This window comes from Trachemys scripta, chromosome 6 (genome assembly GCF_013100865.1).
Source record: "Trachemys scripta elegans isolate TJP31775 chromosome 6, CAS_Tse_1.0, whole genome shotgun sequence".
Classification (NCBI taxonomy): Eukaryota; Metazoa; Chordata; order Testudines; family Emydidae; genus Trachemys; species Trachemys scripta.
The window spans coordinates 12,433,209-12,452,059 of record NC_048303.1 but is presented as its reverse complement, the minus strand read 5'-3'; the positions used below and the strand labels follow the sequence as shown (position 1 = coordinate 12,452,059).

At 45.6% G+C, this 18,851-nt stretch overlaps 1 long non-coding RNA gene across 1 annotated transcript in view; it reads right to left on the bottom strand.

The window, feature by feature from the left end:
- Window positions 1-16,140: 16,140 nt before the first annotated feature.
- Window positions 16,141-18,851, bottom strand: part of LOC117878953 — a 51,493-nt gene continuing 48,782 nt past the window's right edge. Inside the window, exon 3 of the long non-coding RNA XR_004646148.1 lies at window positions 16,141-16,236. This is a non-coding gene — a long non-coding RNA (uncharacterized LOC117878953). The remainder of the gene's footprint in view (window positions 16,237-18,851) is intronic.

Here is an 18,851-nt window from a genome sequence, read left to right as displayed (position 1 = left end):
CACAGGTGACGCACATCAATTGCTCAAGCAGATGTAGCTTCTGCCATGCATCCCTTGATTTGCCAGTCCTCAACAAGGCTTTACACACCTAGCACTAATTGGGGATGTGGTTCTCCCCCCACACAAAATAGGTATTGCTTATGTCCAACAACTGCGGGGGCGGGGGGGTGAACCTATCACAGGTTGGGCAGGGTTTAAACCTTAAGAGTTTGGAGTCTACCAGGTGGTAAATGCCTCGTCCCATTATACAGCAGGAATATCCAAATTAAGAAAATAAAGAATAAACAGGGTGAAGATTAGTGAAGAAAACCTGTTGAAAAAGGATGAGATTGATGCTCTGTAGCAATGGTGGGTGGGACACCATGAGGCTCCATCTCACTGCCACAGGGGTAAATGGGAACTGAGGGAGGGTCATGGCTGTTCTGCCCGTCATGCCCTTGCACAGAAGCACGAGGCCGCTCAGGGCCCATGTGAGACCCCAAAGGACACTACCAGTAAAAAGAATCCGATCTCGTGTGCCTGAAGCGACTGCAACCTTATACCGGGATCCACATTGACACATACTCAAAGAACAATACCTCTTCTTAAATAATTAAATCAATTGTATGCATGCATGAAAGCAGGATTGTGGAAAAAAAAAAACAATTTTAAGCCCTGGATTGTTTATTGTAATCATTTTACTCTCCATAAAATGTTATCATAAAACCCTGAGTTTATCCAACACACCATTATGTATCAATTGAGATTTCTACATAGTACAGTATTTTGCAAGTTGTATGCAAACCTTTCAACCAGCAGCAGAGACAGAGAAAAACAACCTGCAAGAGAGTCCTGATGTCATAAAGTATATCTGCAGCTTGGCAACTTGGGCTGAATTTAGTCTAAAGGACAAGAAGCACTACAATCACCAAGGTCACAAAAAAGCTGAATAAAAAGTCTTGAGTTGTACAGTTTTTATGTAATGACAAGGTCACTTTAAGCACAGAGGTGATAACCCAGCCAGCTGTGAAACACACTGGGCTCTTTGCTTCCATGGGCTCTTGGTATTAAAAAAAGCAAACAATGAAAGGAAAGGATTTGATTTTCTTAAATGAAAACCTGTTAACCCCTTTCATACCACCACCTCAACTAGGGATAGAATGGGGTGGACTGGGTTTAGGGAAAAATAATAGCCACTGAACAGTAACATTCACCCACACAGTCGGGTGAATGGCTGGAAACCCAACACATCTGGCTGATCAAGCAAAAGGGTCTGTTTTTTCACCTTGTATCACATTAATTCTGCTACCATTTTATGGATGTAATTTCACAGAGCCCACAAATGTTTATAAAGGTACATTTTCTACGTGTCACAGAATGGATCACTTGATGATTACCTGTTCTGTTCATTCCCTCTGGGCACCTGGCATTGGCCACTGTCAGAAGACAGGATACTGGGCTAGATGGACCTTTGGTCTGACCCAGTGTGGCTGTTCTTATGTTCAGGATAGAAAGCTCTTTAAACTCTCTTTAGTGTTGGCAAAATGACTTTAAACTGGGCATTCCCTTGCACAACACATCTGTGCCAGCGTGACTTCTAGTCATTTCTGCTCCTTTCATTGATAACATTTTACATCTGCTAGCCATACAGAGTCTATGCCCTCTGGAAGAGCAAGCTAGATTCTATTGTACGTTAGGAACCACCACAAAATTATCAGCTAAGTTCTCATCATGGAATCTTTTACCCTGGATGGTGATTTAGCAGGCAATAAGAATACAACTTATGTACAGATCTCAGGCTAAGTGTCGCTACTGGCAATTAGAAAAATAATAATTTCTTGGCTTGAAAATTGATCAGATTCCATATGGAAATCGTTGATAAGATGCAAAACTTGGAACATCACAAATTATTCTTATTAATACACTTTAAAATGAACACTAATGCTGGAGCCAGGAGAAGCGGGTCAGTGGGAATGGGGATTAGATCCATGCAAACAAACCTATTTGAATTTGCCATAGTAAATCCATAGGTTTGGGCTCACTGCAGTGCTAGAGCAAGGAGCAGATTGCCTTCTTCCTCACAGAAAGATCTTAATATTCTTATGCCTTCTAGTGTGTTCTTTTCAATCAACTGTTTATTGAAAGACATACATGTTTGCAGCTTCCCAGGATAGCTTCTTTTTGCCTGTTCATTGCTCTAGACACATCTCCATTTGTGACCACTAAGCATCTGTCCGCCTTATTGTTCCAGGCTGCCTTTCATTACACTACGAACAGGTGATCTGCCATACCAAGCTGGATCGGTAGTTCCTCAAATCCAGTATTGCCTCTGGCAGTAGCCTACACCTGATACTTAGAAGGAAGGGAGAAAAAAATGTGCAGTGCTGCACGGGTGTAGGGAAGGAAGACTCATTCCTGATCCTTGCTACAGCCAGCTTAGCCCTGGAATATAAGAAATGATTACTCCTATGTTCCCTCGAGCACAACAAATGTGATTATTGGTTACAAAATGATGCAGCCTCTTCATAAATCCAGCTGCAGTATCTGTCTCGGTGTCCTCCTGTGGCAGCATAACAAACAGAGTAAATATCTGATGTGTGAAGAAGCATTTCCTTTTCATAGTTTTTAATTTACTCTGTCATTAATTTTATTGGGCGACCACCATGACCTTGTATTAGCAGACAGTGAAAAAAGAGAAACCTGTTTTCACTATGCATTGTCATCATCTTGCAATCCCTCAAGTAAGTTTCCGCTTTCCACCACCCAGGCCTAGTGCTCCTTCTCTGCGCCTTTCTAGGTTGTCTGTATCTAACTTTCGCCACTAACCGTTCCAGCCCCTTTGTTTTCCACACACTCACAGCTCAACTTTTGCTTAAGTCCCCTCCCCTGCAGCTGCCCAGTACTTACTAATTTTTGCCTCTACCGTATTATGGTGCGAATGGCGCTTCCTGTAATATTTATTGTACAGTAAATTGATCTAGTGCCCCTGATGGTATTTCAAAAGGAAACAGTTCAGGAATAATGTCCCTCGCGGTGCCGCTATTGAAAATACTTTACAAAGGGAGTTTGCCACAAGAGGAAAAGCAGTGTAATCATTTGAGCTAATCATTGCAGGCAGTTTAGTGTCCCCCAGGGTCTGTAAAAGTCTGAAATAGAAATATGTTAGAGCTCTTACTCTCTTCACCAGAACTGATGAAGGATCTCAGACATTCACAGCTGACTCAAAGCCCACTGATTTCAAGGGTCTTTGGATCAGGCCCCGTCACTTGTGTGTGAATTCTGGTCAGGCTCTGCAGAGGCTAATCAGAACACGTTCTATAATGATTATTTAACTGGGCTTTGTACTTTTGGAACAGAGTTGCATGGCTGTTCATAGTGTACACACACACACACACACACACACACACACACACACACACACTCTTTCTTCACCCCAAACAACCCTGCTACCAAAGTGGACACAAAGAAAGTGGGTCAGCAGCAGCTTACAAATCACTCGTGTTTCAGAATGAGGAAACACTTTCTGACAGCCACCTGGGGCTCTTGTGGGAAAGGGGATGTTTTTCCCCCAAGGTCTGATTTTTATTTTTAATTAAATTCAGACAGGTTTAACTTGATCATTTAAGTGTAAAGCCAAGTTAGCCACAGGAAACACATTGGGACGGTATAAGGGAAAAGTTAGAAAGTTAGGGACGTTTCTGTAATTCAGTTATCAAAAAGCAATTGTTATTCAGGATGGCTACTTTAGGCACTGAAAAGCTACAGGGAAATTAAAAAAAAAATCACATCACTCCCACTCCTTACTGAAATACCAGAGTCATTAGAAACTATAGGATTTTCTGATCATCCAGAGGCTGCTATTTGAGATCCTTATGGCAGCACTGTTTGGCCACTCTGGTATCTGTTGTATTACCGTCTAACTGCAACTTTGCCACTTCTAAAGGAACATTTGGATAAGATATAAAAATGCAGGGCATACATGACAAGATGGATGAATCTTGTGCGTGAGGCCTGGCAACCAGCATGTAAAGTCCTGCTCCGGAGAGCTAGATCTGTCCTCTGCAGCTACTGCTAGGACTGCACCAGCCACTTGAATCTCTGGCTGCCTTGATACCCAGAGGGGCTAAATGGACAGCAGGAACGGATTGTTAACCAACAGAGCTACTTAGCATTCTGCAGCTTGTTTCCAAGGAATGCCGGGGAAAGAGGACATTAACGAGCATCAGATGAAGAGCAAAGAGTTCAAAGCTTTTATTCAGAAAAGAAGCAGAAGCCTTTTGGGAAGAGGTGATTAGTTGCTTTCCAGTTAAACACAGTTGCTTTCGTGTCCGATCTTTAAAGCTCATTCATTTTTCAAAACGTGGTGCCCGCGTCTGTACAATTGCCATCAGTGAGGGAGACAGTTGCCCCCACACCTGCAGCTTCTCATTTGCTGCAGAGTTTCTGAACCTCCTAGTCAATGCAGAGGCTGAAGTGATAGAGCATTCTTTTGCCATCAAATAAAAACAAAGCACAGCCGGTTTTGGAGATAGATCCTGGCTTCAAGAACTCTAAACCACTGTCCCACAACCCCCATCAGCTCCATTCTCCTTTCACCATAGGAAAGGCAAAGCACAAGTCTGTCAGTCTCCTTTTAAGGGCATGGCTACACTCGAAACGCCAAAGCGCTGCCGCGGGAGCGCTTTGAAGTGCGAGTGTGGTCGCGGCGCCAGTGCTGGGAGAGAGCTCTCCCAGTGCTGCAGGTACTCCACCTCCCCGAGGGGATTAGCTTACAGCACTGGGAGTGCGGCTCCCAGCGCTGCGACACTGTTTACACTGGCGCTTTACAGCGCTGTAACGTGCTGCGCTCAGGGGGGTGTTTTTTCACACCCCTGAGCGAGAAAGTTGCAGCGCTGGAAAGCGCCAGTGTAGCCATAGCCACAGTGTATGAAGCCCACCAGCAGTAATGAATAATGGCATTCAGGTCTATCTACATGACTTACATGACACCCATTACTGGGGTACCTGAGCACCTCATGGTCTTTGATTTATTTATCTTCACAACACCCCTGTCTGGCAGGGCAGTGCTAGTCTTCTTTAAGTGGCTCTGCATATTCACACTTATGGGTAATGTGCTGCTGCTTGTGCCGTCCAACTTCATTTATCCCCATTTTACAGATGAGGAACTGAGGCAAAGAGAAATTAAGTGACTTGACCAAGGTCACACAAGAAGTCTGTGGCAGAACAGGGAACTGAACCAAGGTCTTTCAACTCCTATGCTAGTGCCCAGCAAAGATGTCTGCTAAGGCTTCTATGTGCAGCACAAAATCCTGGCCAACCAATGTGCCCAGATGGATTACATTAAATGGGAGTTCTTACTCAGCAATACAGGAGTATTTCTCTCACTACAACTTTTTTTTTTAAATTAATTAGATGCCAAAACAAAAAGTAAAATCTCTCTGTTAAACAGAATCTGTCCTGAAGAACCAGTTTCCTCCACTTAATTTCATCATCCCAAATAAAAGCTGTGCATTATTATTCAAACAGACTGCAAGGAGGATGGACATCCAGAAACATTTCAAACCCTGACAGATGCCACTGTGGATTTTACGACTAGAAGCACTAGAACAAATAGCTAAAATCAATTTACTGAGAAGCCCCCAAAATAACTAGTGGGGTACCTGGCAGAGCTAATGAATATAAGAAAACACTCATTATTTAAAAACTCCCCAGTACTCTTCATGGTTCATCATTAAAAATGTGCTCCTACTCATCTGGTCCAGTGACATAGAATTAGCTCAGTGCTCCATTAACCCAGTAGACCAAGTATCTGACATTAACTCTGTTGCCTTAGCCCCGTCCCTACTGTGAGGGAAATCACTGAGAAAAGATAGACCATTCTCCTCCATGAAATCAATGCTATCCCCACCGTGCCCCCACTTGTTCAGTTCCACAGAGATGCAAGTGGTAGTTCCCTGAGAAGCTCTTCTGTAGAGAAGATGCTGGGATGGCAGACTACAAGGGGGAGAGATGGAGGGAAAGTAGGAAGGATTTCAACTTTGATAGACTTTTACCACCTTTTGTAGTGGGCAAATCTGACAGGGTGATCTGCAGACTCAAGAGTGGATGTTATACTGAGTGCACCTGAGAGCCAGGCTGAAATTGCATTCACCTGCTGACTAATTTATTTTTAAATAGACGAATAAAATAAACCCAGCGTTAGTCTTTAAATTGTCATCATCATCATCATCACGATATGGGTAGACAACTAGATATGCTGTTTGGGGTGATCAAATTTTCATGCAAGGCTAGGCTAAGAGGGGCAGCACAAACTACTGAAAGTCAGCCTTACATACATTTGTTTGGCTGTCCCTGCTCTGCTGCCCCAGAATGCGTTATGCAACCAAAGAAACACGCCTGCTGACTTGCAATTGTTTGGTTTGTTTCTTAAATAATAAATGGTGCCTTCAAAGATTTTTGAAAAATAATGGGCCAAATTCAGCGACACCAAGTCAGCCTACAATCTCTGCCCCATGAGAGGGCTTTGAAGTGTTGGGGAGATCAGAGACTAGGGCACCTGACAGATGTGCCGATTTGGCCCATCTTTCCAGGTGGCCTCCATCCTCTGGACCCCCAGATGCAGTTTAACGCTGCCCCATCCTGGTGAAGGCAGCTCCAGTACTACCATCCGCCCTGCTCCGACGGCAAACCTTCCTCGTGTACAGTTGCCTCTGAGGATGCAAAACTGCATCCCCCAGGCAAGTCATGTCCAGCATGTAATAACCATTCTAGTTTATCATTTGGGATATCAAATCACATTTAAGAGTCCAATTCCCGCTTCCACTGAAATCAATGGCAGAACTTTCTCCCCTTCCATACTCTTCCATTGACATGACAGTTTTGTGAATCTAAAACCAGAGAGGAAAAAAGGCAATAAAAATGGTACCTAAGAAAAATTTCCCCACCTGTAAAATGGGAAGAACAATACTTCTCTCCTACTTTTATCTGTAAGTTCTATTTAGATTGTAAGCTCTTTGGGGCAGGGACTGTCATTCATAGTTTGTTCCTACAACATGTAGCACAATAGAACTCTAAGGCCTCTAGATGTTACCACAACATAGATCTATATTATGTAGAAACACAACCACTACCCATGTTAAAAGAACGTTCTTTAGGTCACAAAGTCAATGCCAGTTCTAAGGTTGCCTGTGCAACCTTAATCCTGCTCCCCTGTGTATCCATCCTGTGCATTGAAAGAGGCAGGATTCTGTGGAAAAAACAGCGTGAGACCACGTTATTAAAGACTGTGACGGATGCACAAGGAGGAGAGACAACCATAAATATGGCATTTCCCAACTTTTAAAAAAACTGAGAAAGCAGAGAGAAAAGTATTTTCACCTTTTGCCACCATTCTTCTCTGGAGAAACAAAAGAGAGAGAGCTATACTTTTAAAAAGTGGGAGAAAGAGGACTTTTTCCAAAAATGTCAACATTTTGAAAATTCTGTTCCAAATGGAGTTGAAAATGAAAGATTTTGAGAAAAATGTATTTTTTTCTATGAAAATAAGTGTATTTGTTATCAACCCCCCTCTTCCCCCCATTTTTTGATAATGTTTTTGACAAGTTGTAATGTCCAGTTACTAGTTTGGCACACTGACAATATTTTCCTAAGGAATGCAAGTAAGAGAAAGAAAATGATAATTTTTAAACAGGTTGTAACTCTGCCAAACCTGAATGATACTACCTGGGACAAAAAAAAAAGAGAGTCATATTGCTCGTCCTAGGGCTTTGTCTCTGCCAAATTTCATAGCTGCAATTAATGGAGGAGTAAGAGCTTCTCAAAAAAAGGCTGCAAGAATCTTTTATAATAGTGTTAGACAAAGTCTATATATGGGTTGCTATCAGCTCCCCCTATAAAAAAACAACCTTGAAGGCTAAAAATATCCTGCATAGTGGGGCCAGGAGAATCCTTGGATTTGTGAAATAAACATTAATCCATTGTGTCCAGAGTTCAAAACTGGACTTAGAATTCCAAGTACAAGTTTGATAACTTCCTCCTAACGGTCATTTATCAACATGACAGAAAAACCCCCACCACATAATTTGTCATCTTTGCTCAAGCAAGGCAGGCGGCAGACAGGAACAGCAGGCAGCATGCCAGTCAGAGCGGAGGGAAGTTGCATAGCACCTGCATGCAATATGCCTGGCTCTAGCAGGTGCTAGTCACTCTCAAGAGGACTGAAATTCACACAGATAAGAGCAGAATTTAAACCAGACAACCAAAAAACAAAGCGGCTCATGCCAGGGCTGTGGATCCATGCTCATTTCTAACAGACTCTTTTTTCCACTTTTCCTCTTACATGTTCCAATTCCCAAAGCCACCACTGTCCAGGGCCAGATTAACACAGGGGCTTTAGGGGCTGCAGCTAAGGGGGGCCCCGGCTAAGGGGGGCCCCGGCGCAGCAGGGCTCAGTCAGGCTGGCTGCATGTTGTGGCCCCACGCCGTTCCCAGAGACGGTCGGCTGCTGGCACGTCACCACGCAGCTCCCATCGGCCGAGAACTGGCCAACGGGAGTTGCAGGGGTGGCGCTTGCGGGCCTTGGCTGCACACGGAGACACACTGTCCCCCTCCCCCCAGGGGTACGCAGAGACGTGCCAGCAGCGGGCCACTTCCAGGAGCGGCGTGGGGCCACGGCAGGCAGGCAGCCTGTCTGAGCCCTGCTGCGCCGCCAGCCAGGAGCCACCTGTGGTAAGTGCCTCCCGGCCGGAGCCTGCACCCCAACCCCCTACCCCAGGTCAGAATCCCCTCCTGAACCAAATTCCCTCCCAGACCCTGCACCCAACTCCCTGTTCCAGGTCAGAATCCCCTCCTGAACCAAATTCCCTCCCAGACCCTGCACCCCCTCCTGCACCCAACTCCCTGTTCCAGGTCAGAATCCCCTCCTGTACCAAACTCCCTCCCACAGCCTGCACCCCTCACCCCTCCTGCACCCAAACTCCCTCCCAGAAAGAAACTAATGTAACAGCTGACCTAAGATAAGAAGTAGGCTATTTTGAACTAACTGTATTCTACATGTTTTAAGACTGAAATGTAACCACAGAACGGGCTTTATGTTAATTAAAAGGCAAGTTTAGTATAGCGTTAATAGCCTTGATGCCATAACTGTGATTGTTTTCTTTTAAATTAGGAAAAGACTTGTACACAGGGGCCCCACAAAATCTAATAGCCCCGGGCCCACAGGAGAGTTAATCCAGCGCTGACACTGTCCCCGCTTCCAAGTCCTTCTTTAAGGGCTCACTGAAGTCAATGAGACAGTTTCATCTGATTTTGGTTGAAGCCATCAGACTTTTGTTTCTACTGTGACGCCCATCAAAATGATCCAACCGAAGCATTACAAATCATTCCTTCTTTTGAGCTTCCCAAGGTGTCCTGCCTTCTCTATTTCTGTCTATGAGGCTGTTAACTCCTGGCCTTCATTTTATGTTTTGACCAGCGCAAGCAGACATGGTTGGTGTTTAATGGAGCAAATCCAGCCCACCTTCCTCACCCCAATTAGCCATACTTACCCAATGGGGCTGTGTGCCCCATTCTGAGGCCCCCAGGGTAAAGCTGTTGTACGTGTCACACAGCTTTTACATTGTATTAAAATAAAAGAAATGGCAGAATGGGCATGAAATGCTTTCTCAGCTGACCCGGACAACTTTCACAAGCCAGACTCAGGTGGGTTTGGGAGGGGACTGTGGGTTTGATTTTGCAAGGCTGGGTCTTTCTGTATCTGGACAATGTTTAATGCAGAGGCTCAGAGCTCCCAACAGTTTCACTGGCAATAAAATGCCTCCTCTAGTGGTCGTCCAGCAGAGAGATATTAATACCACCAAGTGCAACTACACCACCAGTGGAATGAATCTTATATCCACCAACACAATGCCTGGGGATGATAAGATAATAACACAGTAATAAAGTAAAAAGAAGAGCAGGAGTACTTGTGGCACCTTAGAGATTAACAAATTTATTAGAGCATAAGCTTTCGTGGACTACAGCCCACTTCTTCGGATGCATATAGAATGGAACATATAATGAGGAGATATATATACACACATACAGAGAGCATAAACAGGTGGGAGTTGTCTTACCAACTCTGAGAGGCCAATTAATTAAGAGAAAAAAAACTTTTGAAGTGATAATCAAGCTAGCCGAGTACAGACAGTGTGATAAGAAGTGTGAGAGTACTTACAAGGGGAGATAGAGTCTATCTCAGAGTGCTCTAAGGTGCCACAAGTACTCCTGCTCTTCTTTTTGCGGATACAGACTAACACGGCTGTTACTCTGAAACAGTAATAAAGTGTGAGTATCTTTGCAACCAGTTCTATGTTCCAATACAACCTGTACATTTAAACTATAAACAGTTTGATTAAATGAGATTTTTTAAAAAAAATTCCCACTGTACCATGCTTTTCACATAAAATAACCATTTTGAGACCCCACTTCCTGCAAATCAATTTTATAGAGGGAGCGCTCTCTCGGGGCATCATAAGCAGCATTAAAATGATGGGCAGAAAAGACTTCCATGATATTCTGCGATACACTGTGAAGTGAGAAGGTTCCAGAGTGTAGAAGCAGCTGATAGCACCAGTCTAGCCATGTAGTGGGAGAGGGTTGCCGGCCAGCCATCAAAGTCTGGAGGATTATCCAAGGTCTCTCAGTCTAAAGAGTTTGCTGAGAGATGTTTGGTGGGAGAATCGATTCAGCTTCACTTGATCCCAGCCCTCCGTTTGACCATGTTGCTTCTGCGCTCATGACTAATTACTGCATAAACTCCAGTAGGGGGCAAACCTATTGAAGACAGTCATCCCCTTCAGGGGGCCCCCATCGACCGCAGTAGTTCCATTCAGACCGTAAGCAGGTCTCAAATAGAGCAGTAAGCATAATACTCCAGATCAAATGGGGGAACACGATAGGCCCAGGTAACAAAGTAAACACAAGGATGCTCCAGTATCTAGTTGTCTATGGCTGGGACTATGACCAATAAGCCAGGCATATTGCACGCAGGTGCTATGCAACTTGTCCTTCAGGAGCCAGCACAAAAAACTGCTCTCCCTCCCAGTCTCCTTTCCATTCAGCGTTCTCTCTCCTTTTAGCTGCCCCCTCCAGGCCTCACAGCTCTTGCAGGTGAAGCAAGATGGGGATGACAGAGATCACGTCAGCTCATTAACCCTTCCCGGGCTAGTGTGGAGTTTGTACTGACATCACATCCTCTTAGGTCAGGGGTAGGCAAACTTTTTGGCCTGAGGGCCACATCTGGGTGGGGAAATTGTATGCAGGGCCATGAATGTAAGGCTGGGGCAGGGGGTTGAGATGCAGGAGGGGGTTCAGGGCAGGGGGTTGAGGTGCAGGAGGGGCTCAGGGCAGGGGGTTGAAGGCTCGGGGCGGGGGGTGGGGGGGGGGGGGGGGGGGGGGGGGGCGGGAGGGGCTCAGGGCGGGGGGTTGGGGTGCGGGGGGTGCGACAGGGGGCTAGGGGGCTCAGCTTCCCTGTCTGCCCTGGCCCCGCGCCGCTCCTTGAAGTGGCCAGCATGCCTGGCAGTGGCTTCTGGGGGTGGGGTGGGGTAGGCAGCTCCGCCACACGCTGCTCTCACGCTGCTCTCACCACCACTAAAGCTCCCATTGGCTGCGGTTCCCTGTTCCCAAACAATGGGAGCTGCAGGGGGCGGTGCCTGCAGGCAAGAGCAGCACACAGCTCTCCCCCTCTGCCAGGGGCCGCAGGGACGTGGTGCTGGCCACTTCCGGGAGCAGCGAGGGGCCAGGGCAGGCAGGGAGCCTGCCTTAGCCCCGCTGTGCAACGGGGCTGGCAATCCTGTAGTTTGCCCTCCCCTGTCTGAGGCAGTTGTTTCAAACATTTTAAAATTAAGATTAAAAATGCTCTTTCCAAATTCTAGAGCAGTGTCCGTCAGAAGCTCTCACAGATGCTTTACTAACACTGAAGGACTGAACTTCTCAGTCCCCATGTTCAGGACGCATTATCCCCTTTGCAGGAGGGGAAATTGGGGTTCAGCGAGGTTAACAGTAAATTGATGGCAGAGCTGAGAAAGGAGCTCAGAACTCCAGGCTCCCCAGTCATGCATTGTGAACATAAAACCTACCCCAATCTAATCCATCTAGGTATTTCTACGCACCATCGGATCATTTCCCCAAGAGTGCACTGCCTGCCTCCCAGGAAATAGGGTTTCCGTCCAACGAGCGGCTAGCAGTTTGGCCTGAAATAATTCCTAATAAACCCCACCTCCCTGAGCCTATACTCCCACCAGCTAGTATCGGGGTAGTCCTCCAGCGAGTAGGTTCTTAATACACTTTTTAAGTGTCGGTCTTAAGGGATGCACTATAGAACATGTCCTATAAATGCAATAATCTTATTACTAAGTTGCCTTCTTTCTATAAAGATTGGGGGAAGAATCAGATTCAGTCTGACAGGAAAAGGGATGGGACAAGGCATTAGGAACTAGAGGGGATGGGCTAAATCACACCCCTTGTGAATCATAATCTCATTCCCTAAGGTCACGAACGGAAAAGTCTTGTGTGGCTACCAGACTGTGGGATGCTGTACTTTGCAGAGGGTCACAGGATGGCAGCACTTGAGAGTTCACTCACTCTTTCAAGCATTTGGCATATTTGTTTTTTAAAAGGGCTGAAATGAACTGTTGTCTCTCCCCCCAGTTGATCTGACTCCCATGTTGCGTTATCAACTGAAATGTAAAGTGTCTCAGTGGATTCCTTGCTTTTGTCCTAATTCAGCATACATAGTCCATGGCTCTGTTGCTCTAGCATGAACAACATACATTATGAATGTCTTTGTAATTCACAGGTTACCAGATCGCCTCTTGGGAGATTTATCACAGTCCCTTTGCAAAACCCTTGGACTAGTCTGCATATATTAGCTATACTTTATCTCACTCTGTGATCTTCCAATATCAACCCAAGGCAGTTTCCTCTGCAATCTGTTCTTGTAATCTGTGGGGAGGAGGGCAGAATGTCCTCAGGGGAGCTAAATGCTTGTTTGTTGACAGTTTATAATGGTAACCTGAACCTCTGGCCCAGATCTGGCCTCCTGCTTAAGCCCTGATCCTCGGCGCCACCCCGCGTGGCTGGAGCCACGAGCACCAGCTCACCCCGCTGCAGGGGGAAGCTAGGGTGCCAGGCCAGTCGCTTGGCTGTCCCAGCGGCCCCGAGCAATCAGGGAAGCTCAGAGTCCGTATGTGCCTACCCCCGCCCGCAAGTGCCGCCCCTTAGCTCCCATTGGCCAGGAACTGTGGCCAATGGGAGCTGCGGGGGCAAGCAGCGCGCACAGCCGCCTGGCCACATTGTGTCCGCTTCCAGGAGCGGCGCAGGGGCAGGACAGGGGAAAGCCTGCCTTAGCATCGTTGTGCTGCTGGCCGGGAGCCACTTAAGGTAAGCGGTGCCCGGCCGGGGCCCACATCCCTCACCCCTTCTGCACCCCGGCCCCAGCCCTGAGCCCCCTCCCACATCCCAATCCCCGCCCACAGCCTACACCTCCATCCCAACCCCCCTGCCCAAGGTCGGCACTCCCTCCCGCAACCTAATTCCCTTTCAAAGCCTGCACCCCTATCCTGAACCCACTGCCCCAACCCAGAGCTCCCTCCTGCACCCTGAACCCCTCATTTCTCGCCCCACCCCGGAGCCTAAGGGAAGCCCCGAACCTCTGTGCCTCGCCCCCACACGGGGCTGTGTGTGGCCCGCGACTGAATTTTTCTGTGGCCCCTAATAGAAAAAAAGTTCCTATCCCTGCGCTAGACCATCAACTGGGTAAATGGAGCTACACATGTTTACACCAGCTGAGGATCTGGCCCAACAGCTGTAAGTACAGGTCACAGAAATAGCACCATTTCAAAGGCTTCCTTAACAGGGAAGACTTGCAGTAATGCTAAATGTTTCCCACCCAGAGAGAAGAGTCCTGAGCTGCGAGAAGCCTTCAGAAAGATACACACACACACACACACACACACACACACACACACACACACACACACGTCTCATACCAGTTGTACACAGACATAACCTCATTGATTTTAGCAGAGTTACCCTTGATTTACATAGGTGTAACGGAAGGAAAATCAGGCCCACATTCTGATTCAAAGAGGCCCATTTTATTTCGGTCCCACTCACATAGCAACGATTGTGCTGGGGGGACCCAGCCATATGGTTATATGTGCCCTACTTCAATGACTTGTTATTCTGCTCAGTGCAGGGATTAGTGGCCGAAATTCTGTGACCTGTGTTATGCACAAGGCCCTACGTTTTCGGTATTTACTAACATTCTCCAAAAAATTCCCAGGTTTTGAAAAAGCCAATATTCGGGTTTGATCCATTTTAACTTGAATTTTGGCTTTTTTGGGACCTCTGCCCACTGGTCACTGTGAGTACCAGGCAACCTCCACCCCCTCTCCTTCGTATTCACACATAACTTTGGAAAATCCAGGCCCAGGTTTCTACCGTATAACAAGATTAACTCAGTAGCTTTGTACAGCAGGTGTCCTTCGCAGTGTACACTTTATACCGTACACAGGATATGACCATCCTCAGTTATTCAAACCTTTGTCACCTCTTGGCTTCATTACAGCAATGAGATACACCTGGGCACAAAACCTTCAGCACACAGGAAATTCCAGCTAGTACAGAACGGTGCAGCACGTCTCCTCAGCAAAACAGGCTACAGTGAGCACATCACACCTGTCCTCCGTTCTCTATGCCGGCTTTCCACAGTCTTTCTAAGCAAGTTCAAGGTCTTGGTCTTTATCTTCAAAGCGCTCTACAGCCTGGGTCCAGGATACCTAAAAGAATATCTCTAAAGCTCCAGGATGAAGACCACGGCTGACAACTTTGCTCCTCTGGCCCAGTGGGAACTCTCAACAATAAGAGTAAAGCTTGTTTGTTCAGGAGACAGAACTTTCCCCGGGCCTGATCCGAGACTGTGGAATGAACTCCGCCAGGTTCTAAGGACCGTCACAAACCTAACCCCTTTCCGTTTCAAGCACAAGGCACATTTCTTTGACCTTGCCTTCTCTAATAGTGCACACGCTTCTCCCTGTGGAGAGAGGATGGGTACTACAATAAAGAGGTCAGTATAAACACGTATACTGACTAGAACAGAACCAAAAAAACAACAACCAGGAATTGAAAATACTACCTGTGTGTGCAACATGAACAAGTTAAGATGAACGCCTGTATTTCCTGATTGGTTTTTAGTAACTGTGCAAACTAATTATTTATTAATTTTAATTATTCATTATTAAATTTAATTTATTATTTTAAATCTATATAAATAAAATTAAATAATGATGCCTATCCAAGGCTTTAGGTGCTCTAGTATTATGATACAATAAATACAATTACATTAAATCTCAGCAGCTTTAAAATGACTGGTTCCACAGGCTAGCCAGCTAGCCACCTATTCGCCTTTGGTTATGTCTTTACTGTAGTTATATTCCCAGGGCTCGGGCTGTGGAGCTGTAAACTTGCGGTGTAGGTGTTAAGGCCTGGAGCCTGAGCTTTGGGACGCCACAAGGGGAGGGGGGCAAGTCCCAGAGCCTAGGCTCAAGCCCAAACTTCTACCTTACAATTTTACAGCCCCACAGCCCGAGCCCTGCGAGCCTCAGTCAATTGTCACGGGCCAGCTGTGGGCATTTAACTGCAGCATAGACATGCCCTTCATTATCTAGGAAGCCCACCCTCAGCCCTCTCCAAAAATCCTCTCAAACTGATTCTTTTGCAGTGTGCCCAGAAAGACACCAAATTCAGACTCTCTCAGACCAAGGGGGGGACAAGTTCTGCAGACTCAATACCCCCACAGAGAACATCGCACCAGTCACCTCCTCTCTTCCATAAAAAGGGGGATCCAGCTCGGTAGACCAGCTGAGACAGTATGGTACAGGGAGGGGGCAGTCTGTCAGGTCCGGGTGGTCCCAGGACATCTAGGGGTTTATTAGGCCATAACCAACACCTTAAACTCCACCCAGAAGCCAGTGGGAAGTCAGTGCAGACCGTGGAGCCCTGGTATCATAATGTAGTATTTTGCATTTCATAAATATTTCAGATAAACATAATATCATTGAAAAACATTCAAAGAGGCAGGGAGAGGAGATGCAGGATGAGTAACAGAAGGTCAAAGACGCTTTGGACAGGTCTCTCCTACCTCCGGTCGTTTCTCCTCCTTCTGAATAGTTTTTTGGTGTGTGCAATTTCAGCCTCATGTGGCAATGGATGATAACCCTGGTTAAAAGAGGAAAAAAAGGCGATTGTGAATTCTGAGATCTATGAGGCAGAGATGTTTAAATAGTTAGAACTGGGTACTGGGTACTAGTCCCACTGTGTGGATGTGGGTAAATTACACGTTGCTCCTTAGAGAGACAAGGTGGTTGAAGTAGAAGAAGAGCTCTGTGTGGCTCGAAAGCTTGTCTCTCTCACCAACAGAAACTGGTCCAGTATAAGATATTACCTCACCCACCTTGTCTCTCTAATATCCTGGGACCAACACGGCTACAACTACGCTGCATGCATTGCTCCTTGTCTGTCCTACACAACATGAAAATCAGTAGCACAGATTAAACTTTATAAAAGCATCTCTCCCTCAGCTTGCAAGATCTGTAAAACAGGCATCATGACAACTACCTCAGGGCAGCTCGGGGGTTAGTTAATCTGAAGCCATCTGAAACTCTCAGATGAATGGTGTTATACAACGTAAACTTAAAGGATTATTATTAACGGCACCCGATATCTGATTTACTGTGAATTCAGGCACTCATGCCACTGAAATGTCATTTGTACCACTATGATAAGGGTGCTGCTTTATTTCCATTATAAACCATCCACTCTTTTTTTTTTTTAAACTCAGCGGTAAAAATTTACAACATTTATTTGGAAAGATAAGGAGCAAAATTTAGCTGACATTGGAGTGGGAGTCAGCAGAAATGTCACATCGTGTGCAGCTTCATGCCCACGTCCCATCCCCACAACTTCATTTTGATATTAGGGTTCATCAGAGAACAGCAATACTCTATGCTTTGTGCTCTAATATACTCCCTGTATGCTTCTGTGATCAGTTACCTTATACACAAACCGCAGCCGCTATATACTACAAAGCCTATCACCCTTGTAACTTCGTTAAAGAACCTACTATCTAGGATAACTAGTTAGGGAGACTGTGTTGCCTAGAAACCATGTTGCCTAGAAATCAGAACAAGCCCACTGTGAGAGTCAGAACACTCCTGGCTTCTATTCCTGGCACCCCATTTATTCACTGTTTTAGCACAGGTAAGTCAATAAATAAATCACATACTTAGTGCTTAAAAAGCATTTTTCCATCCTCACGGTGCTTTACCATTATTAATTAACCCGTACAACACCTCTCTCATATTGGGGCATATTATCCCCATTTTACAGATGGGGAAACAATAAGTGATTTGCCCAGCCAAGTTAATGAAAGAGCTGGGATTAGAACCCAGGCTCCTGGCTCCCAATTTTATCCCCTATCCATTAGACTGTGCTGTGTTCCCTGTGACTCAGTTTACTCATCTGATAAATGGGGAGGATTTTACTTACTTTCATCCTACGGGTGTTGTGAGGTTTCACTGATGCTCACAAAGAGTTTTGAGGTTCTTAGATGAAAGGCACTAAATAAGTGCAAAGTATTATTTATTTTCTTGGATCTATGAAGCCATGATAACCACCAAAGGCAGTAAAAATATTTTATTTATGCACTACAGTACTTCCCAGGCTGGCAGTAAAAGCACTGTAACAATCACTCTTTATATTTCCATAACAATCCATCTTCTCCTCTGAGTTACAGTCTCTGCCTCAGAGCTAATGAATCACCACATGAGAGAGGCCACCAGAAAGTGGCATGCAACTGGGGAGGAGAGAGTATGTCTGAGCATGTAGCAGTTCTTTGTTACACTGGCAAAACAACAGGACATACCTACTACACTTTTGAAAGTTCCCTCTCTCCCAACACCTCAGTAAAAGTTATTAGAGTTCACTTTAGTAGCCATTACAATAGTGACAACACCACTTCCAGATCCTCGTGGGAGACGGTACAGAAGTGCAAAGGTCTTTATGAACATTAATGAATTTAGCCTCACAACCTGCCTGTGAGCGAGGCAAGCATCATAGCTTCAGACATTTTAAGGCCAGAAGGAAGTGTTATGATAATCAAGTCTGAGCACTTGCATAATACAGTCCAGAGAATTTCATCAAGTGGTTCCTAGATGAAGCCTATAACTTTTGGTTGAGCTAGAGTACATCTTTTAGAAAGACATCCTATCCTGATCTGAAGACTTCATATGATGAAGAATCTATCACAGCCGTAGGTAAATTGTTCCAAATGTTTACACTTTGTTTAAGTTTCCCTAGCTTCAATTTCCAGCCTTTGGACCACGTTAAGTGTCGGTCTACTAGATTAAAGAGTCCTCTGCTACCTGAAATCTACTCCCTATGTAGGTATAGCTCATGTGCAAGTCATTACTGAACCTTCTCCTTCACCATTTTACATATGGGGAAAGTGATGCACAGAGAGATTGCAGGACTCAGCCCAGGTGCCACAACATTTGTGGAAGAGCCAGGACTAGAAACAGTTTTCCCAACTCTCTGTTACGTATTTAACCACAAGACCTTCTCTCTGCTCTTGAAATCCATATCAAGATACCCTTAATACACACGTTACAGTCTCTGCTACAACATATAAGTAGTGACAATGTGTGTTATTGAAACCCAAGAGGAGATGACACTGTATTCGTTTTCAAGCCGATTAATCTTGGAGCGTCCAATGGGCTACTGTGTAGTTCAGCAAAGTACAACAACATGGTGTTCTGCAGTAACTTGCTGTAAGG